Here is a 19903-nt window from a genome sequence, read left to right as displayed (position 1 = left end):
TGTTCCCGGCTCGCCCGAGGCCCTGTCTTCGCTAAGAAGCAACGCTGACCAAATCGCCGCACCGACCGACCAAGTCGCAGGAGCATTTAATGCAAAGGTGGCCTGACACCTTTATCCTGACGCGCGCCCCCCAGAGCCGAAGTGACCGCCGTCACTTCGCCGCTCCACTGACCGGCCTGACAGAAAGACAGCGCCGCCTGCGCCGCTCCGCCTGCGGTGCCACTCGACAGAGTGAGGCTGACAGGCAGTCAGGCCCGGTCGAAGGCACCATAGGAAACTCCGCTCTGCCCGACCCAAGGCTCGGACTCGGGCTAAGTCCCGGAAGACGGCGAACTCCGCTCGACACAGGGCTCGGACTCGGGCTAAGTCCCGGAAGACGGCGAACTCCGCCCGACCCAGGGCTCGGACTTGGGCTAAGTCCCGGAAGACGGCAAACTCCGCCCGACACAGGGCTCGGACTCGGGCTAAGTCCCGGAAGACGGCGAACTCCGCCCGACCCAGGGCTCGGACTCGGGCTAAGTCCCGGAAGACGGCGAACTTCGCTCCGCCTGACCCAGGGCTCGGACTCGGGCTAAGTCCCGGAAGACGACGAACTCCGCACCGCCCGACCCAGGGCTCGGACTTGGGCTCAGCCCCAGAAGACGACGAACTCTGCACCGCCCGACCCAGGGCTCGGACTCGGGCTAGGCCCCGGAAGACGGCGAACTCCGCTCCGCCCGACCTAGGGCTCGGACTCGGGCTAAGCCCCAGAAGACGATGAACTCCGCTTCGCCCGACCCCAGGGCTCGGACTCCGCCCCGGCATCAGCCGGCGATCTCCGCCTCGCCCGAACCTGGGGCTCGGACCCGACCTCGACCACGGAAGACAGACTCGACCTCGGCTTCGGAGGAGCCTCCACATCGCCCAACCTAGGGCACAGGCCAGCCACGTCAACAGGAGGCGCCATCATCACCCTACCCCGAGCTGACTCAGGCCGCAGGGAACAAGACCGGCGTCCCATCTGGCTCGCTCTGCCAGATAGGCAATGATGGCGCCCTGCATACTCTGTGACGACGGCGGCTCTCAGCCCCCTTACGGAAGCAAGAGGACGTCAACAAGGACTCAACCGCTCCGACAGCTGTCCCTCCGCCAGGCTCCATCGCTCCTCCGACGGCCACGACATCACACCAGCTAGGTGCCAAAATCTCTCCGGCTGCCACGATGGCATGTACTTAGGGCGCTAGCTCTCCTCCGCTAGACACGTAGCACTCTGCTACACCCCCCATTGTACACCTGGATCCTCTCCTTACGCCTATAAAAGGAAGGACCAGGGCCCTCTTAGAGAGGGTTGGCCGCGCGGGGACGAGGACGAGATACGCGCTCGCTTGAAGCCGCTCGCTCCCTCTCCCGCGTGGACGCTTGTAACCCCCTACTGCAAGCGCACCCGACCTGGGTGTCGGTGTTTTGGGTCTGACCGCACACCTGGGGTTGCCCCTCAAGGTGTTTTTAGGAGTAGGACGGTGTCGACAACTGTAGCAAAATGGTTCGTGTCGATTGCACGAGGAACAGTGGACAAGGTTTACAGGTTCGGGCCGCTTAGAGATGCGTAACACCCTACGTCCTGGTGAGTATTCTTTGTGAATGTGGTTACAAGAGAACTCTCTGCAGAGAGTTGATGTGAGTGGCTAAGTAATAGTGTCGATCGTTCTGAAGGGGTGCCCCCTAGGCCTTATATACTCGACCATGGGATAATACATGTGGATATGATAACAACGAGTAGCTAAAAGATAGTGAACTGCTTGAGTTTATCTCCACGTAACCCTGCCGACTTATCCCTGCACGGCTCCGTTGCATGGGGGCTCCGGCGCGGGAAAGTCGGATCTCTGTTGCGGTCACTCGCCCGACGTTGTGGGCCGTCCGGGTTTGCTCCAGTCCGGCCTCACGTCGCTCTGCTTTGCTGGTTGTCTCTCCCCAGGCCCACGAAAGAATGACCTTACGATTTATTGGGCCCTTGGGCCTTTCGTGAGGTCTTTTACTCTTTTAGTGGACCTGGGGGATATCTATCCCCCACAAGCCCCCGATCTTTGGGTTAATTAGAGGTAATCAGCCCAAAGATCCCAGGTACAGCTTGTAGGTGATTTGAAGAAAATGACTTCCTGTTGTCTTCTCCTGCTTTGATCACTAGTAGATCAGGGCCTAGTTTCGTGCTTGTGCCTTAGAGGTCAGCATTTCAATTCGTAGGATTCTGAACTTCATTGGGTGCACCGGAGGTGCACCCAATGGGTGTAGCCCTCGAGCTTCGAGTAGATTTTAGAAAATAATCTACTCGAAGGTCTTCCCCAGAAATTATTTCCATTTGTGCTCCTGCGTTTTGGTTGAGGGCTGGCCTTTTAATCTTGTCCCACGCCTTAGAAGTCGGCACTATTTTGGCTTGGAATGATAATCCATGGGGTGCACCGGAGGTGCACCCAATGGGTGTAGCCCCCGACCTTCAAATGGATTTTTGAGGATAATCCATTCGAAGGTCTTCCTTTTGTGTCTCTTTGCTGAAAATTATCCTTTCTGTTTGTAGAAATTGTCATGAAGCTATTCGCATTATGCTTTGGAGGTCAGCATTATGTCATCAATATTTTGCTTCAGAGGTCAGCATATATTTTGTCTTTAGCAGCCGAGTTCGCAATCTATCCATATCCTGCTAGGTAGTGCAATTTATTTGCTCTGCGATTGATTGGACGTTTGATGGACGTTCTCTGTCTAGTCTTCACATCGCTTCTGTCGGCCATGCTTTGTACTTTACTGGCTATATTTGGCTTTCCTCTGATCCTTACTGATATCTCATTTTTGTCTTGAGGTATTCACTGCGTGCCCTGCACAGATGTGACCGTTTTGAAAAATATACTGATAATTCCTGGGCGTCCCCCCCAATGGGTGTGGGCAAGGGACGGCTTGGTACGCTGAGTGTTTTAGCCGGCTGCTTCTGAGTAGTAATGTGATGTGACGGCGAGTGTAATCATATCTTCAGCGCTGTTGACTGGAGTCCCAATGGGTGTTGTGTAGCGTGAAACGGCGTCAGCCGTCTGACGTGTCTTCAGATGGGTTGAAGTGTTTATTGAATGCTTTGCGACTGTTCAGTGGCCGTAGTTGGAGGTGAGCGGTTGCCTTCTCCTTCTATAAATAACGCCGTTGTCTCTCTGGCTTTTTCACATCTCTTCGCTGTTTTCTGCTGCTTCCCTCTCTTCTCTCCCTTCTGCTTCCACCATGGGCAAGAACAACAAGCGCAAGCGTGAGCCAACTCCTCCATTGGAGGAGTTTGGTGACTCGGAGTACTCAGAGGAGGAGTTCTCCTCTGAGTCGGAGGGGTCTCCGGCTCCCGTCCCCCTGCGTGAGTCGTCTGATGACTCAGACGACTCCCAGGGGCTCGCGGCAGAAGTCTGGACGTACATCCGAGCCGTCGAGCGCTCCGGGCTCGAGGGCTCGGATGAGTCGGAGTACTCCTCGGATGAGGAGGACTCGGACAGCGGCGGCGAGGACGAGGACGACAAGGACGACGATGGCGATGACGACGACGATGGCGACGGTGACGGTGGCGGCAGCGTCAGGGGCAGCGGCGGCAGCAGCAAGGACGGTGATGGCGGCGACAGCAGGGGCAGCAACCGGGGCGGCAGCAGCAGGGGCAGCACCAGGGGTGGCAGCGGCGGCGGCAGCAACAGGGCCAGTGGCTAGATGCCACTGGTTTTTTAGACATTAGTATAGTATAGTTAGAATAATGCCGTAGTAATGTAGAATAGTATAGCGTAGTGTAGCAGTAGTAGTAGTAATGTAATGTAGTAGTAGTAGGGAAGTATCAGCTCGTAAAGAGTTGATTTGTAAGTGCGTTATCTTCCCTTTTAATGAAAGAATGATGTTGGCTTCTCCTTTATGACTTGTATTGCTCGTTTGTGAAGCTGATTCCTTTGAGACAGTAAATGAATAACTCGGGCATCAGACTGATGCTTTTAGGAATAGCCGTCGAGTAACTTTGTAGATGGTGCCGGCGCTTTTTAGAGTAACTGCTGAGTGATTGAACACAATATCGGAGTTTTAGAGATAACTGTCGAGCGACTGAATACGATATCAGTGTTTCAGAGGCAACGCCGAGTGACTTGAGGACGATGTCAGCATTTTAGAGGTAATGCCGAGCGGCTGAACACGATATCAGCGTTTTAGAGGCAACGCCGAGTGATTAGAGGGTGACGTTAGCATTTTAGAGGTAATGCCGAGTGACTTGACACGATGTCGGCGTTTTAGAGGTAACGCCGAGTGATAGCAGGCTGCATGGGCCACTTTGAGGATGATAGCCGAGTGATGAGGTGGCGCACCAATGTTCTGGAAATAACTGGCGGGTGATCACGTGGCACGCTGGTGTTTTTGGAAATAACCGCCGGGTGATGACTGGGCACTTTTTGAAACGGTATCTGGCTCGAGAATATCCCATAAGTGCTGTGCTTTTAGCCGCCTTTGCTTTCCGTGCCCTAGTTCTTGCTTTCCCGCTTCCAAATCCTCTCTGCCATTCGCCTCCCACTCTGCTCGCCGGTAGAATCGAGATGGCGCCCAAAAGGAAAGCCTCGAGTTCATCTGCTGTGGTGATTCCTCCAATCGACCCCAACAACCAACTGCCTTTCGCAGGTAACCACATGTCCGTCATCTCTGAGCCCGAGCTCCTCCATCTCGTGTCCATCGGGGTTCTTCCTCCGCAAGAACTCTGCTTTTGGCGGATTTGCCATGGGGTTACTGTCCCGACTGAGGATACCCATGAGTCCGTTGTTTATGCTCCTTTCCTTCTCCGCGGTCTTGGCCTTCCTATTTCTCCCTTTTTCCGTGGCCTCCTTGATTTCTACCACCTCAACTTGACCCATCTGAATCCCAATTCTATCCTGCAAATCTCCATTTTTGTTCATTTATGCGAGGCCTTTCTTGGCGTGCTGCCGCATTTCGGTCTGTGGAAATACTTGTATCATTGTCGCCCTGGGATGGCCGGGGGACAACATCAGTTGGTCGGAGGTGCCAGCTTGGAGATGCGCCGCGGTAGGAAAACTGAATATCTCGAGATCCCTCTCAAGGACAGTATTAAGGGATGGCGCCTGGAGTGGTTCATAGTTGAGAATTATGGGAATTCTCTCCCCTCCTGGTCAGGAAGACAGCCGGACGTTCGCACCCCAAACTGGACCGAGTCTCCCACAGATCAGGAGGTAGCTGAGGCAGGTGTGTTGCTAGCTGAAATTGGACTGCTGAAAGAGAGGGGTCTGACTGCTGAAGCTGTGGTTACTGATTTTGTTTTCAAGAATATTCAGCCATTGAAAGACAGGGCCTACCCAGCTTATCTGTATCGAGGGCTAGCCGACTCAACTCGGGTTACTAACAGAAGAATTCCTTCTGCAGACTTGGTGAGTCGACTAGAGATGATCCTTAGGGGTAAAGTGTCAAATGTTGGTGCTCCAGTGGCGTACTCGGCCTGGAACCTGCCTCGTCCCAAAGCCTTCACCTTTTTTGTGTCGAATCCACCTGTCACTGATGGCAGCTTGGGTCTTAGAGTGCGACCCTCTACTGAAGAAGTTAGTGTCTTGGTTGCCTCGCTCGGGGAGATTCCTGATGATGAACGACAAGTCCACTTTGAGGTGCCCCTGAACCCTAGTGATGCAGAGATAAGCGCTATGCTTGATTTGCTGGCCGAGGACTCTTCTGACGCTGCTCCTGCTAGGGCATTGGTAGTGGCGCCCCTCCTAGAGGCTGATACAACTTTGGATACTCAGAAGCCTACCAGTACTCGCCCGAGGCGCCCTTACCGAGCCAATCAACCTGATCCTTCTGCTGATGAGCAGAAAAAGAAAAAGAGACGCCTCCGGCGAGTATCCAGTTTGGATCGGGACGTTGGTACATCGGTTCCTGCTGCTGAAGAAGTGCCGGTGACTGAATTTACTGACGCTGACCCCAATGGGTGTACCCAATCTGCTGCTGATCCCAATGGGTGTGCCCCTTCTGTTGCTGATCCTAATGTGGGTGCTCCATCTGTTGTTGATCCCAATGGGTGTGCTGCATGTGTTGCTAACGTGGACGACGAGGAGGAGGAAGATGAAGTTCCTTTGACTCGAAAAAACAGTCGGCAGTTCGTTGCCAGTGGTGAAAGTAGTGGAGTTCCCTCTCCTGCTTTGTCTGCCCTCATTGGTCTGTAAGAACTATCACTGGCCAACTTTGATCAGACTCTTGAGGATATGGTCCCAGAGGATTTGTTATCGGAGCCAGTAGATGATGGTGCAGTGGAAGCCTGCGCTGACGTGCCTGATGCTGGGTTGAGGTCATCCCGTGCCTCGTCGACCTTAGAGCGCGATCTCGAGGGTCGGGAGACTGACTTGGATCGTCCTGGTCCTATGGAAGTAACTGAGGGCCCGTCAACCTTAGAGGTGGTTATTGCAGAGAGCTTGGACCTCAAGAATGGTGCTGACACATGCCCAGCCCCCGAGGATGTCACCGGGGATGACTTGGCTCAAGTGAAGAGTGTAAGCCATTTCCCAGCCCCCGAGGGTGCTGCCGGGGATGATCCGGCTCAAGTGGGCAGTGCAAACTATGACCCAGCCCCCGAGGGTGCCCGGGCAGGGTCTCCTTCCTATACTTCCATGGATGTTCATGCGGGATCTCCTCCACATTCTGGCTGTATGGTGGTAGCCCAAACCATGGACCAGGGAGTCGCTTTAGAGGGCAGCATCCCCGCTGATCGAGTGTTTGGCTCTGTTGAAGGCACCGAGCTGATTCCTACTGGTTCGTTGCAAGCTGCTTCGGGTGGTGGCCTCACGCCTGATTATCAACTGATCTCTCCTGATTTGGGGATCCCTTCGTTCTTTTCCAACCTCCAGGTACTGTGATGTATTTTAGCTTGATTTTCACATTGTATGAACTGTTGTCATTACACTCATCTGTTTTCCTCATCAGGCTTTGGTGGACGGGATGGCTAGCCAGCTGAGGCTACAGGGTGCTTCCGTCCCAGAAGTAGCTTCGTCTCTTGCATGTTGGAATCCAATGTCACTTCAACATCGCGTCTCTGAATTGGAGGCAACCAACGCTGGTTAGTGCCTTTTTGCTTCTCTTTGCTTTCACTGTGGACTGCTTTACCTTCTGACCCCGTTTTGTTTGATTATCTCTTGCTAGGAATGACTCGGCGGATTTCAACTCTTGAGGAAAAACATTCCCGAGATCAGGCTGAATTGGTCCAGCGGTGTGCTGACTTCGAGGAGAAGTACTCTCAGAGCCAAACTGAACTGGGTCAAGTCTCTGCTGCTTTGGATGACGCCAATGCACTGAGTTCTTCTCTTCATGCTCAGCTCGATTCTGAAAAGGTAATTTACAAAACTGTGCTTTGCCTTGTTGTGTTCCTATTATTTGCTTGGTTTTTGAAGGAGTTGATTTTTGCTCGCAGGAAGAAAAACGTATTCTCGCTGCCTCTCGTGACAGTCTTGACAGATTGTATCGTGATTCTAGCAACTCGCTGACCATCTTGGAGAGGAGTCACCGCTTTACAATGGAGGAATTGGACAATCAACGTTGTAAGCTGCAGGAATCTGCGGACGAAGTGACCCGCCTCAAGCAGTTGATATCAGCAAAGGATGCTACCATCAAAGAACTCCGAGCTTCCAAAAAATCCATTGTCCAGGAGTTAGAAACTGCTCGACTGGCTGCTAAAGTTGCTGAAGAAACTTCTGTTACTCTCAAAGCTCAGCGCGACAGAGCCATGGACAAGGCTATTCGGGCGGGACGAATCTTGATGAGGAGACCCGGCGTGGTTGTTCCTGAAGACATAAAGGCTGATGTGAATGCTGCCCCTGATTCCTCGAGTCGCCCTTCTTCGTCGGTCGCTCCTGAGAAAGACATTGCGAAATAGAGAAACATTTTGCGTGCTTTGAGCGCGCGGTTAGCATGATTGAGTATTTGTTAGAGGACATCAGTTCAGCATTCGAATGATATAATTACTCTCTTATTGTCTCAGAATTCATCAGTTCGTAGATTTGCAGTGGTGAAATGACGCGCGATGATTATGAAATTTGTTTGCGGGATATAGAAGTCATCCCTGTATGAGTAATCATAATTACGTCAGATCGCCTTAAGTCGTTGCTGACTTAAGTCGATTATTTTTGTTAATAGGGCGTAGTGGTCACCCTGAATTGCATAGGCATGAGCATGTTGCACCGGCCTAAGTCGCCACTGACTTTAGCCGATTGCTCCATTAGTAGGGCATAGTGGTCACCCCGAGTTAAGTAAGCGTGAGCATGTTGCACCGCCTTAAGTCGCTGCCGACTTAAGTCGATTGCTCCGTTAGTAGGGCATAGTGGTCACCCCGAGTTAAGTAAGAATGCAAGTCAATCGTAAACGAACTGAGTATCTTTGAAACCTCTTTTTTATTGACGACATATTTCCACTTTACAGAGTACATCGTCGTCCCAGCAGTTTTTGAAATACAGCTAGGGATAAAACTTTCTGAGGTGTTCTATGTTCCAGGAGTTTCCGACTTCTGTGCCATCCATCTGAGTGAGACGATACGATCCGGGCCGAGTGACTTCTGCTATCATGAAGGGTCCTTCCCATAAGGGTGATAACTTGTGTCGTCCCTCCCCCGTTAGAATTCGGCGGAGGACGAGATCTCCTATTGAGAAGGATCGTTGTCGCACAGCCTTGTCGTGATAGCGCCTTAGAGTCTGCTGATACCGTGCTGATTGGATTACCGCGTTTAGCCGTTCTTCTTCAAGTACATCAATGTCCTCCAGCCTGGTGGCTTCAGCTTCTGCTATGTTTTCGAAGATCAACCATGGCGCCCCAAACTTGAGATCGGCGGGTAGCACTGCCTCTGACCCATAGACCATGAAGAAAGGAGTGTTTCCATGCAAAGCTCGGCTGGGTTGGGTTCTTAGGCTCCAAACGACATAGGGCAATTCCTTTATCCACTTTCCTGCGAACTTTTCATTCTTGTCAAAGACCTTTTTCCTGAGCGCCTCCAGTACCATCCCGTTGGCTCGCTCAACCTGCCCGTTGGCCCTTGGATGTGCTACAGACGCATACTTGATCTGAATGCTCTTTTGCTCGCAGAAGTCAAAGAACTCTGAACTCGTGAAGTTGGATCCTAAGTCGGTTATGATGCTGTTTGGTATCCCGAATCTGAATATTATGTCTTGTATGAATTCCACGACCTTAGCAGAGGTTAAAGAAGCAATGGGCTTGAATTCTATCCATTTAGTGAATTTGTCGATTGCTACCAATACATGAGTGTATCCCCCTTGAGCTTTCTTGAAAGGTCCAATCATATCCAGTCCCCAGCATGCGAAAGGCCAAGTTACTGGTATGGTCTGCAGTTGCTGTGCTGGCAGATGTTGTTGTTTTGACAAGTATTGGCAAGCTTCGCACCTCTGAACTAACTCGGCTGCATCATTCTTTGTTGTTGGCCAATAGAATCCTGACCTGAAGACCTTCCCGACTAGTGTTCTGGAGGCTACATGTATTCCACATTGCCCAGCATGGACCTCCTCCAGAAGTTGCTTCCCAGTGGACGGGAGAATGCACTTCATGAGGACGCCTGATGCACCCCTTCTGTACAAGGTCTCCCCAATGAGTGTATAGTGAGCCGACTGTCTGGCAATGCGCTCTGCCGAGTTCTTGTCGTCTGGTTCTTCCTCATTCTTTATATACTTAATGATCGACCTTCTCCTGTCATCAGAGTCTGACTCGGGTTGATCTATAATGTTGCACTCCTCTGTTTGATCCATCGAGATACTCGACTGTAGTATTTCTTGCACAAAGACTCCGGGTGGGACCTGAGTTCGACTGGATCCTAACTTGGATAGTACATCGGCTACTGTGTTCCGATCTCTTTCTACATGATGAAATTCCAGACCCTCAAATTTGTCTTCCAACTTTCGGACGGCAGTACAGTATTTTCCCATTGAATCGCTTGAACAATCCCACTCTTTGTTTATCTGGCTAATGACCACCAGAGAGTCTCCGTATACTATCAATCTCTTGATGCCCAATGATATGGCGATGTTCAATCCATGGATCAAAGCTTCATACTCGGCTGCATTATTGGAGGCCGGAAATAGCAGCTGGAGGGCATATTTGAGGTGCTCGCCTCCAGGTGCGGTGAAGAGAATTCCTGCTCCTGCTCCCTGCAACCTCAGCGAGCCATCAAAATACATTCGCCACACTTCCGCAGTCTCTGGGTTATCTGGTACTTGCTGTTCAGTCCACTCTGATACGAAATCAACCAGTGCTTGAGTTTTGATGGCAGTGCGAGGTCGGAACTCGATGTCATGAGATCCCAATTCACAAGCCCATTTGGCTATCCGGCCAATGGCCTCCTTGTTGTGAAGAATGTCCCCTATTGGAAAACCTGTGACTACTATGACTTTGTGGTCATCAAAGTAGTGACGTAGCTTGCGGGCAGTTAGAAGTACTGCATATAATAGCTTCTGAACTTGAGGATACCTTTTCTTTGAGGGGCCTAGAACTTCACTGATGAAGTAAACAGGATGTTGCACTGGGTAGGCATGTCCTTCTTCTACTCGCTCGACTACCAACGCGGTGCTTACCACGTGAGTCGTGCAAGAGATATACAGTAGCAGATCTTCAGCTGGTTGAGTTGACGTAGCTCGCCGGGGTGGCTTCAGTACTGGTGGCGTTGTCAAGAATTTCTTCAGCGCATCTAGAGCTTCCTGTGCTTCTGAAGTCCACTGAAACTTATCCACCTTCTTGAGCAGCTTGTAAAATGGCAAACCTTTTTCCCCCAGTCTGGATATAAATCTGCTCAGAGCTGCCATGCATCCAGTAAGTCGCTGAACTTTCTTTTGTGATCGAGGCGCTTCCATCTTCATGATAGCTTCAATCTTATCCGGATTAGCCTCAATTCCTCGGTGGCTGACGATGAACCCGAGTAGCTTTCCTGCTGGTACCCCGAAAACACATTTTTCGGGATTAAGCTTCCATCTATACCGTCTCAGACTGTTGAAAACCAGCTGTAAGTCTTCGATGAAGTTTTCCGAATTCTCCGTTTTGATTACCACATCATCTACGTAGGCCTCCACACGCTTGCCCCAGTGATCGGCTAAGCACGTTTGGATGGCTCTCTGATAAGTCGCTCCAGCGTTTTTGAGGCCGAACGGCATGGAGGTATAACAGAAAGCACCAAACGGAGTGATGAACGCTGTTTTTTCCTCATCTTCCTTCGCCAAACTAATCTGGTGGTATCCGGAATAGCAATCCAAGAAAGACAGCACAGAACATCCAGCGGTGGAGTCCACCACCTGATCTATCCTCGGGAGCCCGAAAGGATCCTTCGGACAGTGTTTGTTGAGATCGGTATAGTCGACGCACATGCGCCAATCCACTTTATTCTTTTTGAGTACAAGAACAGGGTTGGCTAACCACTCAGGGTGTAACACTTCTCTAATAAATCCGGCCGCGACCAAGCGAGCTAACTCGGCGCAAATGGCCTCTCTCTTGTCGGGCGTGAAACGACGTAGCTTTTGCCGAATCGGCCTTGCTTGGGGATAGACCTTCAGTTTGTGCTCGGCCAGTTCTCCTGGGACTCCCGACATATCCGCAGGTTGCCATGCGAATACGTCTCGGTTATCTTGCAGAAACTGGACGAGCGCGCTTTCCTATTTGTCGTCCAAGCTGGAGCTGATGATGGCAGTCTTGCGTTCATCAGCGAACCCCAGGTTGATCCTCTTGGTTTCTTCGGTCGGCCGCATAGAGGTCGCGGCCTGAGCTTCGTTTGCCGGTACTGTAAGGTCCTCCTCAGGCTTAGAGTTCGCCTGTGTTGAAGAAACCGTCGACGGCTTGGTGGTGAGGGCTGCTTGGATGGCCACTCGGAAACACTCTGCGGCGCCTTGGAAGTCGGCGCGCACAGTTATGATTCCTTGCGGTCCTGGCATCTTCAGTATCATGTACGTGTAATGAGGGATAGCCATGAATTTGGCCAGCCCCGGCCTCCCGATGATGGCGTTGTACCCACAGTCGAAGTTCGCCACTTCAAACCTCAGGAACTCGGTTCTGTAGTTCTCCGGAGTTCCGAAGGTGTCTGGCAAGTAGATGTGGCCCAGCGGGTATTCCCCTTCCGTCGGCACGATGCCGAAGAAAGGGGTGTCCGACTCGTGGAGCTCTTTGAGGTGAACTCCCAAGCCTTGGAGTGTCCGAGGGAAGGTGACATTGATGCTGCTCCCCCCGTCCACTAGCACCTTCTTTACCCGGCTCTCTCGGATCACCGGATCGACGAGGAGCGGGTATTTGCCTGGGTGGTCGAAGTTGAGCCATTGATCCTCCCGAGTGAAAGTGATCGGGTGTTCCGACCACCGGTATGGGGAGGGAGGACCGGTGGTTGCCACCAGTATCTGGCGGTCGTTGAGCTTTTGTTGTCTTTTGTTCTCCTGCGACCCATGTCCGTCGAAGATGACGTTGACCTCCCTGTCGACACATGGGAAAGCTCCTCCTCCTCCTTCCTCCTCCTGCTGATGGGGTTGTCGTGGTTCATCTGGTCTTCCCCTCGGCGGAGGAGGAGGTAGAGGTTGGAAGGGTCGGCCGTGTCCGACGGAATGCTTGAAGTCCCGGCAGTTACGAAGAGTGTGGCGCATGTCCTTGTGGTACGGGCACTGGGCGTCGAGGATGTCGTCCAGCGTGCGTTCGCCTCCACGAGGTCCTCCTCGGGCGCGAGAGGCAGGTGGTCCGGCGGCGTGTACTTCTTCGCGAGGCCTCTTCTCCCATCATTTGTCGGGTTGCTAGTTCACGTCGCGTCGTGGTGCTGCCGGTGCGGGCTTTGCTCCTCCGATGAGGTCCTGGGCCCGCTCGTCGGCGGTGATGTAGAGGTCGGCTTCCCGGAACAGCTCCTCGGAGGTAGTCGGCGCCTTCTGTAGTATGGCTCGGACGAAAGCCGAGTCATTGGATCCTCTATAGAAGTCCTCGATCACGGCCGCCTCCGTGACCTCGGGGATACGATTTCTCATGGTCTGAAACCTTTTGAGGTAGGACCGGAGAGTCTCGTCCCCCCGGCGCTTGATGTATTTGAGGTCCCACGGTTGCGCCGGCTTGTCGGAGAGGGACTGGAAGTTGGCGGTGAAGCGTCGACTGAAGTCGCCCCAATCGTCGATGCAGTGTCGGGGTAGATGTCGCAGCCATTGCAGCGCGTCTTGCCCAAGGACAATGGGTAAGTATGCGGTCATCACATCTTCGGACGCCCCGACAGCTCGAGCAGCGGTGGTGTAGACGGCTAGCCAACCCCCTGGATCTTGCTTAGGTTCATATTTGTCGACATTGGATACCTTGAAGTTGGGAGGCCATTGGATGGCCCTAAGGCGCGGGGTAAGAGCAGACACTCCGCACGTGTCCTCCTGTCGTCGGGGATGATGTCTGTCCCGGGGAGGGGAGTAGTGGTTGTGGTTCCTCGACCTCCCCCAGGTGGTGCCGCCAGTTGAGGCCGTTGCCGACTCAGTTCTGGTGGCCTGGCTTTGAGCTGGGATGCCATGATCCCTGTCGTATTCCTCCCGGCGGCGGATCTCGTTCTCATGCCGACGTTCGCGTGAAGCGTTGATGGAGCTTCGCGCGTCTCGGCGACTGTTGATGGCGTGTCGTAGATCGTTCGGCGGGTGAGCGAGCGGTAGAAGATGGTTGGCCACCTGGGTGAACAGTCGTTGGTAGCCCTCAGCGTCGGGAGTCCGAGGGAGTCCATCAGCTATCCGAGCTAGTACCCCTCCGACTTCGCTCGGCGTGTTCATAGCTCGGGCGAAGTCGGGATTCAGGTTGCGCCCGAAGAATGGATTCTCCCGGTGTTGCCTTGCATCTTGCTCGGCTTGCTCCTGAGCCCGGCGGCGATCGCGTCGTCGGGAGTTCCTTCGTTCTCTGAAGACGCGTTCTTCCAGAGTCTCTCCTATCTCCGAGACCTCGTCTCGCGAGACAGGCTGCTCCGGATCCCGTTCTCCGGCCGCGTGATGTCGTCGGATGTTCCTGCGCCGGTTCCTCCGTCGGCGGGATTCTCGTTGAGGCGGTTCTTCTCCGGGTGCGGTCAGCTCATCGTCGGAGACGGTAGGCGACTCCACTCTCCCGATGAAGAGGACGTCGGGGTAGAATGGTACTGTCGTCGCGGCGACCTTCTTTCCGTTCTCCTTTGAGGGCGGAGGAACGGGAAGAACGACTTGCTTCCCCTTGGTCTCCTTCTTCCTCGCGATCTGTGTCCATTCTTTTGTCGGGGAAGTAGACAGTGGAGTTCTTCGGTTCAACGGGCCCTCAGTCCCCGACTTTCCGGAGACAATCTTTTTCCGGAAAGCCGGAGTTTGCACTTCTCCGGCATTTTCGGAGTTTGTTGGAGGAGACTTCTTTTCCGGCGGATCCGCAATGCGGTGTAGAGTTCCCTCTTCATCCGCTACGGATGAGATTGTTCCGAAGCAGAATACAGATCCGGGACGCAGGGTGATCTTGCTGTAGAAGGTGACGGCCATTGAGCTAGCTTGGATCGTCGACACACCCCCTACCTGGCGCGCCAGCTGTCAGTGTTTTGGGTCCGACCGCACACCTGGGGTTGCCCCTCAAGGTGTTTTTAGGAGTAGGACGGTGTCGACAACTGTAGCAAAATGGTTCGTGCCGATTGCACGAGGAACAGTGGACAAGGTTTACAGGTTCGGGCCGCTTAGAGATGCGTAACACCTTACGCCCTGGTGAGTATTCTTTGTGAATGTGGTTACAAGAGAACTCTCTGCAGAGAGTTGATGTGAGTGGCTAAGTAATAGTGTCGATCGTTCTGAAGGGGTGCCCCCTAGGCCTTATATACTCGACCATGGGGCAATACATGTGGATATGATAACGACGAGTAGCTAAAAGATAGTGAACTGCTTGAGTTTATCTCCACGTAACCCTGCCGACTTATCCCTGCACGGCTCCGTTGCATGGGGGCTCCGGCGCGGGAAAGTCGGATCTCTGTTGCGGTCACTCGCCCGACGTTGTAGGCCGTCTGGGTTTGCTCCAGTCCGGCCTCACGTCGCTCTGCTTTGCTGGTTGTCTCTCCCCAGGCCCACGAAAGAATGACCTTACGATTTATTGGGCCCTTGGGCCTTTCGTGAGGTCTTTTACTCTTTTAGTGGACCCGGGGGATATCTATCCCCCACACTGGGCGCGGGACGAACACGAAGGCCGCGGGATTCCCACGTCTCTCACACCGGTCTCCGGCCGCCTCGCTCTCCTCCCTTCGCGCTCGGCCCCGCGCTCGACCCATCTGGGCTGGGGCACGCGGCGACATTCACTCGTCGGCCTAGGGACCCCCCGGTCTCGAAACGCCGACAGTTGGCGCGCCAGGTAGGGGCCTGCTGCGTGTTGACGAACAACTTCCCGTCAAGCTCCAGATGGGCAGTCTCCAGCAACCTCTCCAACCCGGGACGGTGCTCCGTTTCGGGAGCCTTGAGTTCATGTCCCTCGATGGTAGCTACGACATGATACTCCTTCCACCGCCGTGCGACAACGACAATGGCGGCCGACAGCCCGCCCGCCGGCGGCAGAATCGACGACGTCTTCCCCGCGCGGTGGAAGAACGACGTTCGAGCTCACCCCGTCCTCTCCCCCGCCGACGGAGGAGGAGGCGGGGCAACCAAGGCCAAGCAGGAGGCAGCGCCTCGTCGGCTGTCGAGCGAGTCGACGGCCCCGGCGCCCCAACGGGGGGCGCGTCGGGCATCGACCTCGTGTTTGAGGCGAAGGCGAGCGCCGTCTCCCCGCGACACGCCAATCCCGAGCAAGCGGACGAGACGAGACCGGAACTGTGGCTCATGGACTACCGTCTGGCCTGTCAACTGGGTGGAACGGACGATGACAACCTCATCATCCGCAACCTCCCCCTGTTCCTCTCCGACACCGCTCGCGCCTGGTTAGAGCACCTGCCTCCGGGGCAGATCTCCAACTGGGACGACCTGGTCCAGGCTTTCGCCGGGAATTTCCAGGGCACATACGTGCGCCCTGGGAATTCCTGGGACCTTCGAAGCTGCCGACAGCAGCCGGGAGAGTCTCTCCGGGACTACATCCGGCGATTCTCGAAGCAGCGCACCGAGCTGCCCAACATCACCGACTCGGATGTCATCGGCGCGTTCCTCGCTGGCACCACCTGTCGCGACCTGGTGAGCAAGCTGGGTCGCAAAACCCCCACCAGGGCGAGCGAGCTGATGGACATCGCCACCAAGTTCGCCTCCGGCCAAGAGGCGGTCGAGGCTATCTTCCGGAAGGACAAGCAGCCCTAGGGCCGCCCTTCGGAAGATGCCCTCGAGGCGTCAACTCAGCGCGGCGCCAAGAAGAAGGGCAAGAAGAAGTCGCAAGCGAAACGCGACGCCGCCGACGCGGACCTTGTCGCCGCCGCCGAGTACAAGAACCCTCGGAAGCCCCCCGGAGGTCCCAACCTCTTCGACAAGATGCTCAAGGAGCCGTGCCCCTATCACCAGGGGCCCGTCAAGCACACCCTTGAGGAGTGCGTCATGCTTCGGCGCCACTTCCACAGGGCCAGGCCACCCGCGGAGGGTGGCAAGGCCCGCGACGACGACAAGAAGGAAGATCACCAGGCAGGAGAGTTCCCCGAGGTCCGCGACTACTTCATGATCTATGGTGGGCAAGCGGCGAACGCCTCGGCTCGGCACCGCAAGCAAGAGCGCTGGGAGGTCTGTTCGGTGAAGGTGGCGGCGCCAGTCTACCTAGACTGGTCCGACAAGCCCATCACCTTCGACCAAGCCGACCACCCCGACCATGTGCCGAGCACGGGGAAATACCCGCTCGTCGTCGACCCCATCATCGGCGACGTCAGGCTCACCAAGGTCCTCATGGACGGAGGCAGCAGCCTCAACATCATCTACGCCGAGACCCTCGGGCTCCTGCGTGTCGATCTGTCCTCTGTCCGGGCAGGCGCTGCGCCCTTCCATGGGATCATTCCTGGGAAGCGCGTCCAGCCCCTCGGACAGCTCGACCTCCCCGTCTGCTTCGAAACACCCTCCAACTTCCGAAGGGAGACCCTGACGTTCGAGGTGGTCGGGTTCCGAGGAACCTACCACGCGGTACTGGGGAGGCCATGTTACGCGAAGTTCATGGTCGTCCCCAACTACACCTACCTGAAGCTCAAGATGCCGGGCCCCAACGGGGTCATCACCGTCGGCCCCACGTACAAACACGCGTTCGAATGCGACGTGGAGTGCGTGGAATACGCCGAGGCCCTCGCCGAGTCCGAGGCCCTCATCGCCGACCTGGAGAGCCTCTCGAAGGAGGTGCCAGACGTGAAGCGTCATGCCGGCAACTTTGAGCCAGCGGAGACGGTTAAGTCCGTCCCCCTCGACCCCAGCAGTGACGCCTTCAAGCAAGTCCGGATCGGCTCCGAGCTTGGTCCCAAATAGGAAGCAGTGCTCGTCGACTTTCTCCGCGCGAACGCCGACGTCTTCGCGTGGAGTCCCTCGGACATGCCCGGCATACCGAGGGATGTCGCCGAGCACTCGCTGGACATCCGAGCCGGAGCCCGACCCGTCAAGCAGCCTCTGCGCCGATTCGACGAGGAGAAGCGCAGAGCCATAGGCGAGGAGATCCACAAGCTAATGGTGGCAGGGTTCATCAAGGAGGTATTCCATCCCGAATGGCTTGCCAACCCTGTGCTTGTGAGAAAGAAAGGGGGGAAATGGCGGATGTGTGTAGACTACACTGGTCTCAACAAAGCATGTCCGAAGGTTCCCTACCCTCTGCCTCGCATCGACCAAATCGTGGATTCCACTGCTGGGTGCGAAACCCTGTCTTTCCTCGATGCCTACTCGGGGTATCACCAAATCAGGATGAAAGAGTCCGACCAGCTCGCGACTTCTTTCATCACACCCTTCGGCATGTATTGCTATATCACCATGCCGTTCGGCTTGAGGAATGCGGGCGCGACGTACCAGCGGTGCATGAACCATGTGTTCGGCGAACACATCGGCCGCACGGTTGAGGCCTACGTCGATGACATTGTAGTCAAGACGAGGAAAGCCTCCGACCTCCTTTCCGACCTTGAAGTGACATTCCGATGTCTCAAGGCGAAGGGCGTCAAGCTCAATCCCGAAAAGTGTGTTTTCGGGGTGCCCTGAGGCATGCTCTTGGGGTTCATCGACTCCGAGCGGGGCATCGAAGCCAACCCGGAGAAGATCGCAGCCATCACCAACATGGGGCCCATGAAGGACTTGAAAGGCGTACAGAGGGTCATGGGATGCCTCGCGGCTCTGAGCCGCTTCATCTCACGCCTCGGCGAAAGAGGTCTACCTCTGTACCGCCTCTTAAGGAAGGCCGAGTGCTTCACTTGGACCCCTGAGGCTGAGGAAGCCCTCGGGAACCTGAAGGCGCTCCTCACGAAGGCGCCTATCTTGGTACCACCAGCTGCCGGAGAAGCCCTCTTGGTCTACGTCGCCGCGACCACTCAGGTGGTTAGCGCCGCGATTGTGGTCGAGAGGCATGAAGAGGGGCATGCATTGCCCGTTCAGAGGCCAGTTTACTTCGTCAGTGAGGTACTGTCCGAAACCAAGATCCGCTACCCACAAGTTCAGAAGCTGCTGTATGCGGTGATCCTGACATGGCGGAAGTTGCGACACTACTTCGAGTCTCATCCGGTAACTATGGTGACATCCTTCCCCCTAGGGGAGATCATCCAGTGTCGAGAGGCCTCGGGTAGGATTGCAAAGTAGGCAGTGGAAATCATGGGCGAGACAATCTCGTTCGCTCCTCGGAAGCCCATCAAGTCCCAGGTCTTGGCGGACTTCGTAGCTGAATGGGTCGACACTCAGCTCCCAACAGCTCCGATCCAGCCGGAGCTCTGGACCATGTTCTTCGACGGGTCGCTGATGAAGACAGGAGCCGGCGCAGGCCTACTCTTCATCTCGCCCCTCGGGAAGCACCTACGCTACGTGCTACGCCTCCATTTCCCGGCGTCCAACAATGTGGCTGAGTATGAGGCTCTGGTCAACGGGTTGCGGATCGCCATCGAGCTAGGGGTCCGACGCCTCGACGCTCGCGGTGACTCACAGCTCGTCATCGACCAAGTCATGAAGAACTCCCACTGCCGCGACCCAAAGATGGAGGCCAACTGTGATGAGGTTCGGCGCCTGGAAGACAAGTTCTACGGGCTCGAGCTCAACCACATCGCTCGGCGCTACAACGAGACTGCGGACGAGCTGGCTAAGATAGCCTCGGGGCGAACGACGGTTCCCCCGGACGTCTTCTCCCGGGATCTGCATCAACCCTCCGTCAAGATCGACGACACGCCCGAGCCCGAGGCACCCTCGGCCCAGCCTGAGGCACCCTCAGCCCAGCCTGAGGCACCCTCGGCCCCGCCCGAGGTACCCTCGGCTCAGTCCGAGGCAACCTCGGCTCGGTCCGAGGCATCCTCGGTTCAGCTCGAGGTACCCTCAGCCCCCGAGGGCGAGACGCTGCACGTTGGGGGGAGCGAAGTGGGGTCACGCCTGATCAAAGCTGGCAGACCCCGTACCTGCAATATCTCCACCGAGGAGAGCTACCCTCCGACCGAGCCGAAGCTCGGCGGCTGGCGCGGCGCGCCAAGTCGTTCGTCTTGCTGGGAGATGAGAAGGAGCTCTACCACCGCAGCCCCTCAGGCATCCTCCAGCGATGCATCTCCATCGCCGAAGGTCAGGAACTCCTGCAAGAGATACACTCGGGGGCTTGCGGCCATCACGCTGCACCTCGAGCCCTTGTCGGGAATGCCTTCCGACAAGACTTCTACTGGCCGACAGCGGTGGCCGACGCCACTAGAATTGTCCGCACCTGCGAAGGGTGTCAATTCTACGCAAGGCAAACCCACCTGCCTGCCCAGGCTCTGCAGACGATACCCATCACCTGGCCTTTTGCCGTGTGGGGTCTGGACCTCGTCGGCCCC

The sequence above is a fragment of the Zea mays genome, chromosome 7, assembly GCF_902167145.1.
Source record: "Zea mays cultivar B73 chromosome 7, Zm-B73-REFERENCE-NAM-5.0, whole genome shotgun sequence".
Lineage (NCBI taxonomy): Eukaryota > Viridiplantae > Streptophyta > Magnoliopsida > Poales > Poaceae > Zea > Zea mays.
The sequence above is the reverse complement of the archived record's forward strand: the minus strand, read 5'-3'. Positions refer to the sequence as shown.